Source organism: Rhinatrema bivittatum, chromosome 8, assembly GCF_901001135.1.
Source record: "Rhinatrema bivittatum chromosome 8, aRhiBiv1.1, whole genome shotgun sequence".
NCBI classification, from domain to species: Eukaryota; Metazoa; Chordata; class Amphibia; order Gymnophiona; family Rhinatrematidae; genus Rhinatrema; species Rhinatrema bivittatum.
Window position 1 is genome coordinate 29,443,660 of NC_042622.1, and position 21,063 is coordinate 29,464,722.

Consider the following 21,063-nt stretch of genomic DNA (forward strand, 5'->3'; position numbering starts at 1 on the left):
TCTCATGCATATTCATTATGGATATCCTAAAAACCTGACCAGTTATGGTTGCTTCCAGGAGAGGGTTGGGAAACAGAGGTGTGGAGTGTCCCAAACATCTGTCTGTTTGTTTAGAGTCTGGTTTCACATGGGAGTGGACATCGCAGAGTGGGGGAGGGAGATATGACTTATGCCCGCACTTTTGTACTTTTTGAAGAATGCTTGTAAGTTACCCTGCGTAAGTCCTGCCCTGAGTGGCGCACATGTAAGTTTGTGGCGAGGACAATTCTGCGCGTACCTGGACAAATAGGAAAAGATTTTCAAAGCGAACGCACACGCAGAAGTCTGCCTGTGCATTGGGCACTGCTATGTGGGGAATTATAAAATTACTCTGGCACCATTGTGCAAAGTGATTAAGGGGGAAGGACTAAAATATCATTGTTATGCAGACAACGTTCAGATTTTTCTCCTCATAGAAAAACATGGTTTTGAAGAGGTGGATAGAATGAATACAGATTTAGGGGCAGTAGCAAAATGACTATGGGAGAACAAATTGTGCTTAAATATTGAAAAATCAGAGATTTTATGGCTGGGGAAAGGAATACCACACCCAGATTTTCAGGTAGTGGTGAATGATTCAGCAACTCCTCTGCATTTCTCAATTCAGAATTTGAGAGGCAAGATGAACTCTCTGCTTACATTTCACACACAAATCTCCACAGTGGTAACATCATGTTTTGGGCACCTGTGTATGGCAGGGGTGGCAAACTCTGGTCCTCGAGAGCCAGAAACAGACCAGGATATCCATAATGCATATGCATGAGATCAATTTGCTTACAATGGAGGTAGTGCATGCAAATTTGCAAATTGATCTCCCGCATATTCATTGTGGATATCCTGGAAACCCTACTGGCTGTGGGGTCCCCAGGAAAAGTTTGGGAAGCCCTAATCTGCTCGCTCTTGAGAGAGATAAAGGAGTGAGTTATGATAGCTCACTAGGAACATCTGGGCAGCATGGATTTAGTGATGCATTTAGAATCATAACCCGTTTCTTTTATTCCATGGAGGATGAATGCAATATTTCCTTCTTTGCTATCTGCCAAGTTCAATAGATTGAACAGAATGACTGCACATTTTGTCTCACTTTACCATGGATGACTGGCTTCTGAATAGTGGTGAGATAAGGACCAGAAGAAGGCCAAGCTCCAGCCTATTGGCAGGAAGGTAGGGAAGGCTACGTTGATGGTGGTCCCAGATCAGATAGAAAGTGCCTCTGATAAAACTGGTAACATATAGATAAGTAAATCCCCAATCCGATCATTTCTCTCCAGTCTCAGATAATGATGCACTTAATTCTGCCTGACCAGAAATACCTGGATTGTGTGTTTGGGGGGGGGGGGGTTTGGAGTGGGATCCCACCTCACAATTTTTCAGACCTCTGTCAAGCACTGTCGCTCTTTCCTTTTGTCAGAATACTTCTTTACTCTTTGAAGGGAAATTGCGGTCTCCGACCAACACGCCGATAGCGCCACAGAAGATTCCATGTCGGATGACGATGAAGCCGCCAATTCGCAAGTATTCCTGGCCTCAGGCGAGGCTCTCAGGAAATATTTTGAACTTTTCTCGAACTTACCAAGAACATTGATACCAAGCTGACTATGGCTGTGGAGAAGGTTGCGAATTTGGTAGCTTTGGTGAAAGAGCGCGTATACACTGTAGATTTAGAGATATATGATTTGGAACAAGCTTATACGTCTTATGGACAGAAAATAGATCAATTGGAAAGATTGCGTTAAGCGCCCCGGCTGTGGGCCCACGCGGCCAGGTCCCGTCATCTTGAGGCGCAGGAGGCTTGCTCCTGCCCCGTCCCCTGCCAGTTCCTGCCGCTGCGGCCTGTCTCAGCCCTCAGTGGTGTCTTCAGACGCTGCCGTCACCGCCGCTTCTGATGGGCCCCCTAGGCGCACACACGCGCTACCTCCCACCATTTAAAGGGCCAGCGGTGGGAAAGTTACACATGGTCCGGGAAGATGACGTCAGGCAAGGCAGGTATAAATACCCTGCCTTGCCATTCCTTCCTCACCTCGGCAACAGGTCCTCCTCTGTCCAGAGTGTGAGCTGCTCAGCATTCCTGATCCTGCAGTCCTGGTCCTGTCCCCTCGGATTGCTCTTCTGGTTTTGACTTGGCATATTCCTGGATTCCATCTTGCCTGCCACCTGTCCTGACCACTTGCCTGTCACCAAGTCTCCTTGCCTGCTGCCTGCCCCGACCTCTGGTATGTCCAACTTCGCTTTTGCCTTCTGACTTCAAGGGATTGGCTTCGTCTGGAGACCCGCACCTGCCAGCCCTGGTATCCAAGGGCTCAACCTGTGGCGAACGTGGGCTGGTATAGGTGAAGGTCCAGTTGGGTCTCCTCTCCTCCTGCACCCGCCTTCCGACGACAAGGACCTACTGAGGGCTTCCTCCTGTAGGTAGCATCAACCTTGTCTCGGCTCAGGGATCCACCTCCTTAACAGATCGATGACACTTTTGGAGGAGAAGGCGGAGGATTTGGAGAATCGTAGCCACCATAATAATGTGTGGGTCTTATTTCTTGTCCTTAGAATCTACTCTTGGTATCCCACCAAAATGTCTCCCTTAACAATCTTAATTAAACACGAAATACAATTTAAATTAATGCAATAAATGCAATGTCTCTGTCTATTAAGTGTATATCCCTGAATGTTAGGGGCCTCTCCAATCCCATTAAGAGGACCAGAACATTACAACATCTCAAAAAGCTTGGTTCTAATATTATATTTCTTCAAGAAACACATATGGCACCCTCAGAACAACTTAAGTTAGAAGGGGGTTGGGTGGGAAAAGTAGTGGCCGCTTCCTACTCCACCAGGAGTCAGGGAGCTTGTATCTTATTTCATAAATCCCTTCCTATTTCTATCACTAGAACTTTCTGTGATCTGGAAGGCTGATTTGTCATTGTTGAGGGCAGCATCTGTGGTGTTACTCTAGTATTGGTCAATGTTTATGGCCCTAATTTATATTCTGAGGAATTTGTTTTGTACAGCTTTTCAAGGTGCTTAAGTCTTATCCTGCAGATAAGGTAATTATGGGGGGAGATTGGAATCTGTGTCTAAATGTGAAATTGAATAGATCTCATTCTTCTGCTTCTATGATGCCAATTCCAGCTGCTTTACAGAACATTATACAGTTCTTCAATCTCTATGATGTGTGGGAGAACGCTTCCACAATAGTCGCAATTACACGTATTATTCTCCCCAACATCATACATATAGTAGAATTGATTTCTTTCCATGTAGCTCCTCTATCAAGCCTTTTGTATGTGATAGTGATATTTTATTATCTCATTTATCTGATCACCATCCAGTTCTGCTCTCTGTAGACTTTATTAGGGAGACAGGCTACAGGAGCTGGTGGCGCTTAAATTTCTCTCTTCTTCAAAACTCGGATTTTGTTGACATGGTGAGAAAAGCCATCACAAACTTTCAATTTCACCTTCCGGCAGAGGCTTATGACCCTAGGTTACATTGGGAAACCCTAAAAGTGGTATTGCTTGATCGAATTATATCTTTTGCTAGTTATAAGTAGAAACAATTTCTGGCTAAACAAAGTGAACTGACTCAGTTGATCAGTTAATTAGAATGTCAACATAAGATAAATTGTTCCCCTAAGACTTACAAGGTATTACAACTTGCTAGAGGTGAGCTGCTCAATCTTCAATCTTCTTTAATAGAAAGAAGCTTTAGGTTCTCCAAGAAAAAATGTTATGAACGGGGTAATAAACACAGCTCCTTATTGGCAAAATTGATTAATCCAAAGACCTCTCCATCTGTTATTAGTGCCTGACAAGGAGCCACTGGTGATCTTTTTCACTCCAGCACACAAATAGTGTGGGAATTTCAAGCTTTTTATCAGCATTTGTACAGAGCTTCTGACACATCCTCTTTGGCTGATATCAACAATTTTTAAGGACGGTGCATGTTTCTTGGCTTCCTGATGAGACCAAGGCCCAGTTGGAGAGGCCAATCACAGTCTTTGAGATCAAACAAGCCTTGCAATCTTTGGCAGCGGGATAGAGTCCAGGTCCCGATGGTTTCCCTTTAGAATATTATAGAAGTTTTCAAAAGAAGTTGGTCCCTCTTTTGCAGGAGCTTTTTAATTTTCTCCTGCCTTTTCTCCCAGGAACGTGCTGGATGCTCATATCACTCTGATTCCAAAGCCTGGCAAGGATCCCTTGTTTTGTGGTTCCTATAGGCGAATATCCTTGATAAACTCTGATATAAAAATTTTGGTTAAAATATTACAGTTTTGGATCGAACACTTGTTGCCGACACTAATACATCCTAATCAGACTGGTTTCATAAAAGGTAGAACTTCTACAGCTAACACTAGAATATTGTTTAACATAATTCACAAAGTGTGGAAACTCAAAATTCCTGGAGCGGTCCTTTCCCAAGTTGCGTATAAAGCCTTTGACCAGATCTCTTGGCAATACTTGTTCATGGTCCTGAACATTATGGTTTTCCTGAGCAATTTGTCAATTGGATTTTGGCACTATACAAACAACCTAGGGCCCGAATCCTAGCAAATGGGTTTTTTTCAGATCCTTTTCCTATTTCCAGGGGGACCAGGCAAGGGTGTCCGCTTTCCCATTGGCACAAAAGATTAGGGAATCTTGGGATATTGAGGGCTTCTGCTTGGATCTCACAAGCCATAAAATCTTATTATATGCAGATAATATTTTACTTTATGTTACACGTCCCAAAAGATCAATCCCAGCTATAGTAAGTCTTTTGGAAGACTATGGGAACTTGACTGGTTATACCGTTAATTATACTAAATCCCTTATGATGAATTTGGGTCCTAGGGGTTTCTGTCATTTACTACACAGTAATTTCGCAATAGCAGAGATATTAAATATCTGGGGATATAGCAGAGATATTAAATATCTGGGGAGTTGTATAAACTTAATTATCCTAAGGTGTTTTTGAAATTGCATGCAGACCTTTGCCGGTGGATTGACCTCCCATTGCCATCTTTGGGCAGAGCCTATTTGGTTAAAATGGATGTCCTTCCCTGCCTTTTATATCTTTTTCAGCACTTCCTTGCAATGTTTCCCAGAAGGCCTTTAGAGACCTTAATGGAGTTATTTCTTCCTTTTTATGGCGTCATAGGCTGCCACATATCAAGCTCCTAATCTTACAGTATCCTAGGAATAGTGAGGAGCTGGATGTTCCAGATATGTTCCTTTATTATCTAGCTCCCAGATTAGTGGGCATTAAAGACTAGTTGTTATCTTCCCATCCCCCCAGCTGGGTATCTCTTGAGGGTATATACTTGGGGGATTTCACTTTGACATCCATCCTCATTTTGCCTTCTACCTCTCCTCAGTACACTCAGGTAGGGTGCTCGAACCCTATTATTTCTCATACACTAAATGTCTGGTGAACAGCTAACAAATTATTGGGCTTCCAGTATGAGGGACTTTCCCCCATTTCCAGCCTTCAGGGCAATCTGACCCGATATCTCTGGACTTGGAGGCTTGGACTACGGGTGGTCTACATTTTCTCGACCAAATACTGGTGGATGGCCACTTTAGGAGTTTCCCTGCATTACAAGCTGACTATCACATTGCTGAGCACACACACACACACTATATTCTTTCCCGACTGCAAAGGGTGGTTGAGCGTCGCTTGGAGAACTCTGGCCCACTAAGCTCGCGAACTGGTCTGGAATCTTCTCTTATTTCACCCCAATTTCCTAAACGCTTCATTTCCTGACTGTATACTTATCTGTTAGACGGTATTTATGATCCTGACACATGTCCCACCATTACTGAAAGATGGAACGAGGGTCTTTCGTTAGACTTGGATCATGATGATTGAAAAGACTTATGGGAATCTACCCTAAAATTATCTCGCTGCAATAAAGGCTGAGAACTAATGTTCTGACTGTTACACAGAACCTTTCGATACCCCCTATTTTTAGCTGATCTCACCCTCTCCGCTGGAGAGGATGTGGTATACCTGCATCCCACTTGCACATGTGGTGGGGCTGTCCTGTTGTTACTAATTCTGGCAACAAGTCGGATCCTTGATTGGAGAATTTTGGGGTCGCTCGTTGCCCTTACGTCTGTTGGGAAGATGGGGAGATGTTGTACTGCCCAAATCTGAGAAACGTTTGTCCACTCAGCTGTTTCATGCTGCGCTTATTACCATTGCTTATTATTGGAAGTTAACGCCCCTGATAGATCACTGGAAATCCGTGGTTGCAGATATTGCTATAATGGAAAAAATCTCTTTCTCATTACTGAAGAAACGCGGGACTTACAACACCGCTTTGAAGCCTTATTGGCAATGGAGACACTGCACTGAGTGAATAGTCTCGCACTTCCCAGGCGTCTGACCCAATTGTATTGTTCATTTGTGTGCTATATTATTGTTTCTGTATTGTTGCATCCTATAAATAAAAAGTATAAAAAAAAAGAAAACTTCTTTACCATATGTGCAGTGGTAGAGTAGGCAAATAACAATCTGATTCAATACAGGCTTGATAAAGACACAATATTTAACTGTGTAGAGCAGCTTATTTAGCCAACACATCACATTTCAACACACAAATTTAAATTCTCTATGCTTCTACCAAAACAATCAAACATAGCGCATAGATTCTGGATATGGAAGAGAGCTGTAGTCCCTGGATGGGAGCCGTCATAAGAAGTTCAGAGCGACGTACCTGCATGATCACCCTTCTGGGTTGAGCAAGAGGTAGTGCCCTCCAGGGTTTTACTGGTTCTGTCCATGATGGAAAAAAAAACCCACCCTGACAAGCCAGACATGGAGACTTGAGGCGGACAAAGACCACAGATGGAAGTCATCCACAGCACATGGGAGTGTGCAATCATTAAACAACACGTCACTTCTGGCTCTTAGGCCACCATTGCCTGGAGAGGTTTCCATCAGCTAACTGCCTAGGTGGAGTGGGCACAGTTATCCAGGACGAGCCATTAAGTGAGGTGACTTGATATATTGTTTAAGACAGCGCAGTATAACAGACGGGTACATTGTGTGCTTGTTTTAAGATATTGGGTAATCATAGACTATATAATTAAATCTGAGTTACGCATTATACATTTCATTAAATTAATAAAGGGGGTGGAGATATAAGGATGACACATTTTATAGATTTACATAAACATTTATTGGCTTGTAGCTTACCTGGTCTATAATGTATTGCACAATTAGGAACTGGCTGTAAAGATCAAAGAAAAGTAATCAGAGCCAAAAAATAAAGGGGTCTGATCTGACTCTAAGGCTGAACAAAATTATTTCAGCTTGAGTTTGCAAATCCAAGGAGATTTTGTCCTGGTTTGGATATGGCAAATCTCATTTGAGTCTATATATCATTAAGAGGACACTTAGGAACACATTTACAGCTGCAATAGTATTGTCAAAAGCACATATGATTTACTCAGCAAATTACAAAAATGCACATGAACAATTGAAATATTGAAAACAGAACAAGTGAATCCAAAGCTGTCTACTCCAATCCAGGGCAAAATGTACTTAGACTTCCAAACCCATATTTGTTCATCCATCTTTGCCTGGGCTCCAAGAGTCTGAAACGAATGGGCTCTGAAAGCTGAACTGAGCCTGACGTGCCCGGGGTTTGCGTTCCTTAGAAAACATCACAATAGCTGAATCCTTTTTCTCCTCTGCACGAAGTGAAAGACAAGCCAAGGTCACTCCAAAGCACAGGGCTGGCATAAGGTATTAGAGGCCCTCTGCGCCCGCTAGCTCATGAGGTTCTGGGACTTGGGGATGGGGGTGCTGTGAGGGGGAGGGAGGCTGGAATTTTGGACTTTTTGGGTGCGGTGTGGTTTCAGGAAGGGGGACAGGTTTCTCAGGCACTTCTTGGTGGAGGGGGGGAGGAGCAAGAAATGAAGGGCTTTTGTGGGCATCTCCCGTAAGTGTGCGAACGGAGGTTTCTCGTGCAGGGCTGACTGCCCCTCTACCCAGCACAGTACTGATGCCAAGATCAAGCAGGTCCAGCTCTAAACTGTAGGTGCCCATAGGCCCTCTGTGTGGGAGGGGCTTCTCCCCCAGAAATCATCCTCTCTAGAAATTATAGAAGGATGCAGGCTGAAGACCCTGCCTTAGAAATTATTGGCGGGTTCAGGTCTCCTGCCCCAGATCTTCTCCTCTGCTCTCACCGGTGAAGATAATCCAGGCCCCGCCACTGCTGTCTTTATCCTTTGGGCCAACCAGAGGAATCTGAGCCGGGCTCAGTTCAGGGCCTGTAAGCTGGCATTCGCACTCCCTGCTCCCCGGGCAGGCTTCCTGTGCGAGAGGCAGGGCACCACAGGGCCTGTAAGCGTGCTCCACACTACATTCATTTCAAGTTCCTGCTGCAGGCCTGGATGGCAGGGGCAGTGGTGGCAACACCCCGGCACCTATAAAAAATGTGCATGCCTGGGATTTCTCCGGATTTTCCCCAGGGAAGCACTGAAAAGCTCAGGGCTCCTCTGTTTACTGCTCCAGCCACTCCCCTGCAGTAAAGCCTGCAGGTAGGGGACGAGTAAGCCTGGAGCGCGCACACTGCGGGCAGCAGGGACTCCAGGACTCGGCTGAGGGTAGAGTAAAGGTGCACAAGTTGTGTGAGCTGTGACTTGTGAGGGAATGGGAGCAAGGAAAGTGGTGGGGTCAGAGAGGGGGGGAAGGGAAGAATGCTGGGTGGTGGTGGTGAGGGGGATAACGTGGATTAGCAGGGAGGGGGGTGGAACGGAGAAAGTTGATGGGATGAGGGTGAAAGGGGGTAGACTCAGGAGTAATCTAAGGAGATATTTCTTTATAAACAGGCCAGTTCTGTAAGGTGCACTCAGCCATGCGCACTGTTCTACACTTGTTTGGCCGCCTGTCTTCAACGGGCATCTACAACCCCTTATACTGTAAGGTGTTTAAAGCCTCGAAAATGTATGGCCAAACCCCCTGCAAACCAATAGCACTCATCACATGCAAATGCATTTTGATGAGGCTATTAGTCAGTCACCCCTGATTCAAAAAGCAAAATGTGTGGCCAATCCACATTTTATCCTAGCGATATTAAGTCGGGGGAACCAAAAATGTAAAAAATTAATAAAAATGTGCCGGCCAGTCAGGATAGGAAAACGGATGCCCAATTTTCCCAGCGTCCTATTTTCCTGACCGATCGCTGTCAGCGGCTTCGAAAACCCACACTCCTAAAATTGAGCGTTGGTTTCCTGAACCCGCTGACAGAGGGTGACAGAGCCACCTCTCCTGGGCCACGGAGGCGTTAGGGGCACGTAACCATCTCTGGCGCCTCCTTTTATCGCGACCCCCCCTCATTTAAAAATAGGATTGCGCGCCCAGGAGAGGTGGCTGGGCGCGCGTCGGTGTTATGTTCCCTTGGGTCGAGGCGAGCAAAGACTCCGCCCACAGGGAGGAGCCCTATGGGCCCTTACCCCGACAGGCAAGCTCCTAGCAGAGATACAATAGAGAAACAACGTTATTATACAGCAGATCCTGTAGAGCAAAGCAGACCGAGTCTGGAATTAGCTGACAGTCCAGTGGAACTCCGCAGCGCGGAGAGTCCCGGTGAATACCTTCTCTAGGCTGGCTTGTGCAGGCTATCCCGGTAGTGGTCCGCAGCGCGGGGTAGGCCGGAAGCCGTTGGTATAATGCACAACACACGATGGATCCGGTAGTGGTCCGCAAGCGGGGCAACCCGAGAATCCGTGCCACAAAGGTAGTGTACTCACACCGGAAGGTAGAGGCAGAGGTAGTAAAGCCCTGAGGATGACTGGAGCAGGATCAGCCGGAGTAGTTGAGAACGATGCAGGAACTCACTGAAATGAGAAGAGAGCGAGAGAGATGGCTCTCCGAGGAGCGGATAGCCCTGAGTGCGGCAAGGCCCCAGAGGAGCGGGTACCTAGGTCACCCAGTAGTCCCAGAGTAGCAGAACTAGCAGGACGAGATTCCTTGCTAACTCGTAGCTCAGATGGTCAGCTGGGTTTAAGTATCGTGAGCGGGTGACGTCATGCGGTGGGGACGCCCCCCCCGAGGTTCCCGCCATGACGTAGTTAAAAGGGTGGCAGGCGCGCGCGTGCCTAAGCAACCCCGGATGAAAGATGGCTGCCGGGAGCGCCCACGCCGTCCCGGGCACGCCATGAGGGTCGGCGTGTGGAAGCGGAGGCCGCCATTCTGCCCAGACTTGGAGCTGTATAGAGAAAGGAGGTGAGCAGCATAGGTCGCAGCCGCCTGTGACCGACCGGCGCTCAACACAGAGCGCCCGTTCTCCCCCGATCTTTATCGAATAGGCCTGAAAGAGGGTGGCGCATGCGTGGAACGGCCTCCCCGCGGAGGCGATGGAGACAAGGGCAGGATCTGAATTCAGCAAGGCACGGGACAAGCACAGAGGACCTCTGAGGGAGTGGCAGGGACTGTAGAGCTCAGCGGGTGTGTGCATGGGCAGACTGCTGTCACGTTTCTACGTTTCTTAAATATGCATTATTCCTTCTTCTTACCCCTCCCCTAATCAACAGCCATCTTGGGGTTGTGGTGACCACTGCTTAGAAGTTCCCAGGTATGAAAATTTGGCACCGGAGGCACCTGCCCACATGGCCTATGCCTAAATCCCATTCTGACGGCAATTAGATTTTGTGGGGGGTTTTTGGGCTGTTTCTGCTGAGAAACACAAAACAAACCAATTATCATCAGTGCCTAGAAAATAATTCTCCTTGCCACACACACAGGCCATTCTGGGTAAATGGTGCTGATTCTTCTCTTACACTGCAGGCCCCCAGGGGTAAATTCTGCAGCAAGAATTCTTTCTTTCTTTTAGCTGGCAGCTTTTTTCATTGGGAGCTCAATCGGGCCGATACAGTAAAGTGCGCTCCGGTGGAGCACACTGTTAGCCCGTGGTTGGCCGCACGTTTTCGACAAATGCATGTTGATGGGCTTATTAGTCATTCCTGTGCGATCCAGAAAGTAAAATGTGCAGCCAAGCACCCTCTGACTTAATATCATGGCGATATTAAGTCGGAGGTCCCTAAAGTAAAAAAAAATTTTAAAAAAAAATTTTTTAATCTGCCTGCGGCCCACGGGTTTGAAGACAGACGCTCAATTTTGCCGGCGTCCGTTTTCCGAACCCGTGGCTGTCAGCGGGCTCGAGAACCGACGCCAGAAAAATTGAGCATCGGCTGTCAAACTCGCTGACAGCTGCCACTTCTGTCAAAAAGGAGGCGTTAGGGACACGCTAGTGTCCTAGCGCCTCCTTTTACCGCGGGCCCTCATTTACTTTTTTTTTTTTTTTTACTGAATCGCGCGCCCAGGAGAGTGGCCTGGGCGAGTGTCGAGAGAGCAGGCGCTCGCCGGCTCTCCCGTGGGTTTTTCTGTATCAGCCTGAATGAGAGTTACATTCAGGAACAATTCTGTGTCACATTTGCATGAATTTGCATAACATTTACAGTACAACCAATTTTACATTATAAAAATAAAGTTGTGCTCCATCATTTTTGCTGTTTCTTACTATTTGTTTTTGCTTTTCTTTCCTGGGCTTCAGTTTTCACTTCATTACTCACTTTCCATTGCTTTCTTTCTCCATTAATAACTGGCTTCTCTTCTCTTCCTTCTGACTTTGTCCCTCCTATATGTGCTTTTGCTCTTGCTTGCCTCCACCTCCACCCCTCTAATCTCCTCTTCCCTCGCTATCCCATTTGATCGCTCCTGCCGTTTTTCCTCCCTCCAGTCTCTCCACCTTGTCTCCCCACTCCCATTTCCTCTAATGCAACCTCACCACCCAACCTCTCATCCCCTAACCCCAGCTCTTCCCTCCCCAATTTCTCCCTTCTGTGCCACATCCATGAATCTCTCCCTTTCTCTCTCCCCCCAATCTTCTCCTCACCCTTTGTTGTGTCCGTCGGTTCCCGACGCCCTCTCTCCGCCCTCCTCACCTCGTTGGCGCCTCCCTCTTCGCCCGCGGGAAGACTGGCTGCCGCGGCGTTTCTCTGCCAAGGTCCTCCGACGTCCCCGGATCGGCTCCACGCGGCTAACCGCCATGTTTCTTGAGAGGCCTAGGGGTGCGTGCGTGGCGCGGCCCCGACTGAAGTACCGTGATGGCGCGAACCTCGGGGGCGTCCCCCGAAGATGATGTCACCCGCGACGGATATTTAAAGTCTTAGAATTTGCTAACACATCGAGTTAGCAAGGATATGGATTCATTCTATCTGAGCTACTCTGCCTCCTCGGACTTACCAGGGGTACCCGCTCCTCGGGGGCCTCGCTCTCTTCTTGTTTTTCAGGTCAGTCTGGAACCGGTACTCGCTCCTTGAGGGCCCTTGTTCCCGGACTTCTTCGAATTCCCTTCTGCCTGGAAGTCTTCACTGCTTAACTACTTCAGTGAGTTACCATCGCTCTCTCTGAGCTTTCCCTGGAACAGGTACTCGCTCCTCGAGGGCCTACACCTTCCAGCTCCTGGGCTTCTGTGAGACATTGTGTGAGTGTTACCATCTGGTTCAGTACATGAACCCTGCATACCCTGCCTACTCACTATATTTCAGTTTCTGTACAGCTCAGCCTCCAGGGATCGCTGTTCCAGTATCTGAGGGACTGCAGCCCAGCCGGGCATTCCAGCTCACTGCTGCCACCTCTGGTGGCTCAGTATACTGTCTAATAAAAGAACTAGTGTGTGTCTGTCTCTATACTCTGAGCCTGACCGGTGGTCCCTCTCGGGATCTTCCCCCGGGGGCATGGTCATCTGCCACCGGCCCAAGGATCCACCCACAACTCTCCTCCCATCAGATAGCGGTTTCATTACACCCTATTCCCCTTCCTCTTACTTTCCCTCCTCCCTTTTCTCTCCACCAAATTCCTACCTCATTCTTTTTCTCTCCTTCTTTCCCTGCAACTTAATTGCCCAACCTCTCATTCTTCACCAGCTATCACCTGCCCAATTTCTCCCTTCTCTGCTCCTCTCATCCACAGACCTCTCACTTCCCTTCTCTCCCCCCTTGTCTCCTCTCATCCACAGACCTCTCCCTTTCCTTCTCTCCCCCCTTGTCTCCACTCTCTAACTCTCTCCCTAACTTTCTCTCTGGTCATCCTCCCTCCCTTCTTCCCAGCCTCTCTTTCCCGCCATCGTTTCTTTCCTCATTCTCTACCTCTATCTCACCTCCCCAGCCTCTTTCCTTTCCCTCCATCATTTTCTCTCCCCTCCTCCACAGCTTCTCTTTCCTTTCCTGCCAACTTTTCTCTCCCCATTCTCTCCCTCCTCCCTATCTTCTTTCATTTCCCTCCATCTTTTTCTCTCCCCATTCTCTTTTCCCTCCTCCCCAACCTCTCATTCCTTTCCCTTTATCATTGTCTCTCCCCATTCTCTCTCCCTCCTCCCCAGCCTCTCTTTCCTTTCCCTCCATCATTCTCTCTCCCCATTCTCTCTCCCTCCTCCCCAGCCTCTCTTTCCTTTCCCTCCATCATTCTCTCTCCCCATTCTCTCTCCCTCCTCCCCAGCCTCTCTTTCCTTTCCCTCCATCATTCTCTCTCTCCTTCATTCCCTCCAGTCATCCTCTCTATCTTCCCCGGGCTAGTCTTCTCCCTCTTCCTATCCCTCCCTCCCCACCAGGTCTCTCTCCTTCTCCCATGACTGATCCTCTCCCTTACTCCCCCTCCCGCACTTGACCAAGGTATGCAGCCTGTAATGAAACAGTGACCACTGGGGGTAACAGAGCTGCATTTTTTTCAAGAGCAAAAGAAAAAGCCGCTGTTTTCAGCAGTAAGGTTCTATTTTAAACTATTCTGTGCACCACAAACCTCTGCGCCTCTTTAGCAATCGTTGCTGTTGTCCTGTGGCTGCCTTTCCAGACAGATTATTCAAGGGAGCAGCGTACTTATAGGATTCGTCCTAAACCAGGATAATTTAACGGTGGCAGCAATTACTAGCATTACCATAATAATGGATCGGGTTCTCTCTCTCTTTCTCTCTAGTCATAAGGTATGTTTTAGCTCATCCAGGCATCCCCCTTGTATTCTGCTCAGTATAAACACGTTTTTTTTTTTTGTAGCGCTCTGTTGCAGTGGTTTCAAACAATACTGACATTCCCTGGGGGCGGTGGGTACAGGGAAGAGAGAGAACCGGGGCACTGCTTAGGTTTTTCTAATTCAACATTTTTACTTAGATTTAAAAAAAATAACAAAACAAAACAAAAAAACCCCCAACCAAACTCTCTTCCTCACTAAAGAGTTCCTTGTTCTGATCAGACTCAGAGGTTGCAGAGCTCTAGTGGGGGAGGGGAAATAGATGATTTACAAATCATCTATTTGTATTTTTTTTAATCGGATCGACGACAAAAGACTGCTGCAGTGTTGTTGCACCTGAGCTGTGGGGGCCACCGGGGTTCCTCTCTCTCCCCCTGATCTCGAAAGGTAAAGGTTGACTCAGCAGCTCTGGCTTAACTCTTCCATTATTAGTCCAATAAAAAGGTAGCGCAGCCTGCAGACTCCAGCGAAGACCGGTAAAAATAGATTTCAGAGGAAATCCATCTTAGCTCTGTTATGCGGCGCACAGACCCAGAACGACTGCCAACTCTTCCGTAATATCTGCTGTTTTGAACTTTCACTGGAATCCAGCTCGACAATGAAACAGCAGAGATTCCGGTCACTGGTGATTAATCCAGGCTATGTATGGCAAATTTAAAATGAACAGGATTACTTTGTAGCATAGCATCTAGTATTAAAAGGAAGCAATTGTTATTTTATTTATTTATTTATTTAACACTTTTCTATACCGACCTTCATGAATAGGATCATATCAGATCGGTTTCATGGCACAAGGGGTATAACTTAATAAACCATTTAACAAGAGGCAAAGTTACATAAAACAAGGAGATAAAAACTTGGGGGCTAGGGTAGCCAGAAACTAAGGACAGGAAAACTAAATAAAAAACATAATGACCGAAATTAGGCGGGGCGTCTAGTCAAACTTGTTATACAATTGAAACATTTTGGCAGAAAGTTAGGTGGTACATGGGAGAGGATATCATTGCTTCTGTTACTATTTGTTTACTGTATTATCTTTTGAGGGGGAAGGGATTAGCAGATGATGTGCGACTCCTGCAAGGCGATGGTCATAATATACCTGTCTCCCCACTGGGGGTCACGTAGCAGAGCAGTAATCCCTCATGTTGTACACCCAGCCCCTGGGCCCAGTGGTCTGATGCAAAGAACCGTGAACATGGATATTTTAAGACTCTAAAGATAGCGTTGAAAGGATCGTTGGGAACTTGCTTTCAGGGAGAGGTGCTCAGAGTGAAATGAGCATTAGAGGTGCGTGCGGAGGCAGTGTGTGCGGCTCTGGTCACCCCCATCCTCCGAAAAACATAGTGCAGAGAGCAGGGGGCAACAAATAGGATAAAGAGGGTGAAACAACTCTTCCTTGATGAGAGGCTACACAGGCTAGGGCTCTTCAGCTTGGAAAAGAGATGAAGTTTATAAAATCATGAATGGGTGTAACAGGTAAAGGATGATTATTTAGCCTTTTAAATAAAACTAAAAGGGGACACTCCATGAAGCTAACAACTAGTAGACTTAAAACAAATAGTAGAAAGTACTTTTCCACTCAGCTCACTGTCAAGTGGTGAAACCTGTTGCCAGAGGATGTGATAAAGGTGACTAGCATAGCGGGCTTTAAAAGAGGTTTGGACAAGTTCTTGGAGCAAAGGTCCATAGCACATTATGCGCCAGGGGGACTAAAGAAAGCCACTGTTATCCCTGAACGTAACAGGAAATAGATCTACTTTAACATAAGAACATAAGATAAGCCATACTGGGTCAGAGCAGGGTCCATCAGGCCCAGTATCCTGTTTCCAACAGTGGTCAATCCAAGTCACAAGTACCTGGCAAGTACCCAAACATTAGATAGATCACAAGCTGCTATTGCTTATTAAATACCGTAATAGCAGTTTATGGATTTTTCCTCTAGGGACCTATCCAAACCTTTTTTTAAACCCAGATACACCAACTGCTGTAACCACATCCTCTGGCAATGAATTCCAGAGCTTAACTATACTCTGAGTGAAAAGAATTTCCTTTATTTTGTTTTAAATGAGCTACTTGCTAACTTCATGGAGTGCCCCCTGGTCCTTCTATTATCTGAGAGAGTAAATAACCAATTTAATTAATTTGTTCAAGTCCTTTCATGATTTTGTAGACTTCTGTCATATCCCCCCTCAGTCCTCTCTTCTCCAAACTGAACAGCCCTAACCTCTTTAACCTTTACTTATAAGGCAGCAGTTCCATGCCCCTTATTTTGGACGCCTTTCTCTGCACTTTCTCCGGTGCAGCTATATCCATTTTGCGAGGTGGTGACCAGAACTGCACACAGTATTCCAGGTGCGGTCTCACCATGGAGTGATACAGAGGCATTATGACATCCTCCATTTTATTTTCCATTCCCTTCCTAATAATTCCTAACATTCTGCTTGCTTTCTTGATCGCCACAGCACACTGGGCCGACGGTTTCAATGTATTATCCACTAGGATGCCTAGAATCTAACATTGTGCTTCTTTTTTGGAAACTCGTCGGGGAATTCAGACCCTTCCTAATATGGATAGAGTGGATATTGTATAAATTGGGTTGCTTTTCTGCTAAGCAGCTACCTTCCTGTTACTGAGTAAATTGCATATTGTTTTAAAGCCATTCCCCATGGCCCTTTCCTATATGTTCCTCCTCCCACTACTGTGGTCGAATGTGGAATTTTGAATATTTTTCCTTTGGATTGAGCATATTTTTTGCTTTCAATGTGCCAATATTTCTATATTGAATATCTTATGTATATTTGATTTGAAAATTATAAATAGTTAAAAAAAAAAAAAAGAACCTAACATTGAGTAACCACAGCAAGAGTTATTTTTCCCTATCTGCATCACTTTGCACTTGTCCACGTTAAATTTCATCTGCCATTTGGATGCCCAATCTTCCGGTCTCACAAGGTCCTCCTGCAATTCAGCACAATCCACTTGAGATTTAACTACTCTGCATAATTTTGTGTCATCCGCAAATTTGATCATCTCACTCGTCTGGTTGTTGACATAAATTGAATGTCTCTGGCCACTGCTTAAGACACTTATGGCCTGATTTGCAAACTTAAAACTGGGTTTTACACAAGTAGATGCACTGTATCCATGGAAGCGGACTTTTGAATATTGCTACACTATATAACATCAGCACAACAATTATCCCAGTCTATCTTTAATGCTTATTGGGTGCTTATTGTAAACTGTTCGTCAGACCTAGATTTACTGAGAATCACTTAATGCTATTCTTATGTGACTCTTAAGGGATAAACGGTCCATTTAATTATTTTTATATTTTGTATGCTAGCCCTTAAGTTTATGTCTTTTTTATGAACACTGCATTTTTTGGATACAATTGCATAAAAAATATAAAAATAATTAAATGAACCGTTTATCCCTTAAGAGTCACATAAGAACAGCATTAAGTGACTCTCGGTAGATCTAGGTAGGACAGTTTACAAGAAACACCTAATAAGCATTAAAGATATGGTTATTGTGGGATACTTTTTGTGCTGATTTAGTACTTTCTGAATAGGAAATTGCAGGCTTTGATTAGGTGCACTATAGAACATTACATTTTGAAAATTGCTATGATAGTATCTTACATTTACATGTTTAACTCCTTTGAAAGTTCACCTGTTAATGGGGTCCTCTGATGTAGAGTTCACACTCGAGATATGGATCCATGTTGCGAGATGAGCTAAGTATTGTTTTTATTATACATAAGGAAAATACTGAAAAAATCATCTGGATTTATGAATATTTTGGACCCATGATTAGTTGTAAGAACCCATTGAAGAATACTGAAAAGTGAGTCGAGGTATGGCGCTCCAATTTTTTAATTTGTTGGGATAAGACTCTTACTGGGTTTGCATTATTTTAGTCCGTTTAAAATGACTCTTGGAACTGTAGTTTGGTACTATATAGAAAAGTTCATAAAACATTATTAGCCAAGTAGACTAGGGAAAGCCAAGAAGTAAATCTACTTGTCGGGATCAATCATAAAACAGAATGCTGGTCTTGCTGGATCTTGCTCTGACCCAGCAAGGCATTTCTTTATGTTCTTATGTGCCTGAAGGAGGTGAGAGACTGAGAATCTACTGGAAGCGCGGCAAAGCATGAAACAAGCAGGCTCCTGGTGAAGCTGCTAGCTCCTGGGAGGGCTAGGAGAATCCCATTCATGACGATGCCGGACTTCTAGGCAGCAGGAGATAGGGAACTCTGAGGGGTAAAGGGGATCCCCCAACGGAGGAAAATGGGCTCCTTTAGTAAATTGTCAGCAAGAGAAGGATCCAAAAATTGCAAGAAGCCCAGGAATAAGCAACATGCGTTTTTCTGAGAGGATAACTAGAGGTGGAAGAAGAAATGTAAGGGGATCTCTCACTTAAACTGTGAATTTTAACCCCAGAAACTCTACATATCTAAGTGAGATCTATGTACACTCATTTGTGCCTGCGTAAGCAGCATATAAATAATTCCCATCTAAATGAAGTAAGGCCAGTGATGGAAGCACAGCTTTGGAGGTGTTTGCAACAAGGCTGGGTCCTGACTACAGTGAAAGTGTGCTGGCACAATTAGGAAGGGTCATCTTTAACTCTTGAGGGTTTTCACTTTGGTCCATTCCAACCCCTGATTCGCACATGGAGGTGAAGAACATTCCCCATGCATACAGGTTTGCAATTTCAGCCAAAAGGCCCCGAAAGGACCATCCTCCCTCCCTCTGACTGTACAGCACGATTTTAGCCAAAAAGAGGACAAGAGGCAATAATTGTGCTGTATAGTGGCAGCCAGAACCACTTGCAAACCTGTCTGATCAGACCACTGTTTTCTGCCCTAGGACGTTCAATGTGCGAATGATCCTGGATACTTTTACACTTTAATGTCGTGAAACCCAATACCAAACAATAATGACATTTAGATGCAAGTGCATTTTTCATCAAATTTGCATGTGCAAAGTTTGGTGCTGAGGAGGAAGGGAGAGATTGTTTATTTTATATGGTGTTCTTTTTGTATTAATTGGATTATTTAGTCCAAGGTTTGTTTTTTTATGGGGGGTGAGGGTGGGACTCAGTCTGAGGCTCTGGTAATAAATAGAGCACATAATGAAATGCACCTAAATACAGTAAATAGAAATGTAACACAGGATGGGGATAATTTTCAAAACCTTGGGCAGGAGCACAAATTCTCTCTCTTTCTTTTTCCCATGGAAAACTGCCCAAAGGAAAAAGCAACCACAGTGATCTCTGCAGCTGCTTTTTTCGACAGGCCTTTTTTTTTCCCAGCCTGAACGACACACGTGTGAAAAGGCAAAACTGTGCCGGCAGATGCCTCCCTTGGCCTAACCCTGTCTCTGGGAACGCCTCCCTACAATTGCTGGTAAGAACAGCGTCACGCTGAGGAAGGCCATGCCCAATTTTACCTGCATGGGGGAGGATGGGGGTGGGCAGTATTCAAGGAGCCCTGGTACCTTGGTAAGTACCCATTTTCACAAGTAAATGCCTTTTGAAATTTGCCCTTGCCAGAGGAACATAAACAAAGAATTGACTTCTGCCTTTAAATGTCACTATTTTTGTCTGAGTGAGAGTAAGGGACTGATTATGTGCAGATAACCCATGGTCTTTTCCTCCTGTTGCATGAAGGAGATCGTCAAGGTGACCTGGGCTGTGGGTAGGGTATCCAGCCCCATCCATCAGGAAGAGATTTACTCCTGTGGATAAGGTTTAGCGGACTGATGAATTTCCCACATTACAGGCTAAGGGCCTGGCAGAGAGAGTGCCAAGACAAAATGACATTAAAGTGTGGGGGCACGGTCCCCTGGTTGCACATCCTGGCAGTAAATAAATACTTCTTACTTCACCGACGTGTTGGCAAAATCGAGTTGTAAAGAAACAAAGCGATTGTTTTTGATTGTAGTCAAAAGCTTATTTAACATTAAAAAAAAAAACTATTACGATGACTCAGCACTTTCCTGCATTATTTGAATGTAAAATGCAAGTCCACCATTATTTTAGTAACAGTCTAATTTTAAATAAGGTTATTCCAGCAGAAGCAAGTGGAAAACCATCATTTTAAGTGCGAGACATTACCAAGCACTTTCACAGATTCTTGAAACTGCTGAGACAAGAGACGCACAAAGAAAAAGAGAGGCAAAATAACAGTAAATGGTTAGTGACAATTTCAGAACCTATAACATCCAGCTGTTTTATTCCATCTGGGGGGAATGCTCTGCAGCACAGACCATGCCCCTGAATTGTGTTTTTCATTATCAGGGGGGGTGGAGGGGTTACATCTGAGATTGTTCTATTTCTAGTGAAACACACTTTTTCAGTTTGAAATCATCCACATTTACCAGAAGGAATGTTGCACTCCTCTGCATTTTCTTGATAATGTAATACTTCAATCAGGAAACATTTATTCCCAGAAGCATTTTTTTTTTCCAGATAAGAACAAAAAGGGTCAGGCCTTATTTGCACAGCTCGCTATTGGCTAAAGAGCTTGATGATGTTGAAAAGGCGTGATCAGAGTTGTCCAATCAGATTAGCTGCGCTGCCCTTATCAGCCCCCTAAAAGTTTCAACATTGTAAGATGTCAAGGGCACACCAGCAAGGAGCAGCCATCCTCGCCTCTCACTAGGGACTACTGCGGATTTCAGCTCCCTGTTGGAAAGCTTTTGATTGAGCTCACGCTGCCTTTCTAACACCCTCTTGTACTTTGTGAGGCTAGAAAAGCCTTTTTACAATTTCTTGGACTAAATTAATTCTAATCTGAAGAGCATGTTTGAATCCAAATATTTCATTTACCCACCTAAGTAAAGCACAGACAGCGGTAGTGCAAATATAAAATCCTACACCCCACCACACCCATGCACACCACTCCCCAAATGTTTCTGCTAAGAGTGTCGCACCAGTCGTGAGGGGTCCTGGGGGATCATTGAATAGATCAGCGCTAGCCTATTTCAGCTTCCCCTGCTGAATCTGCCCA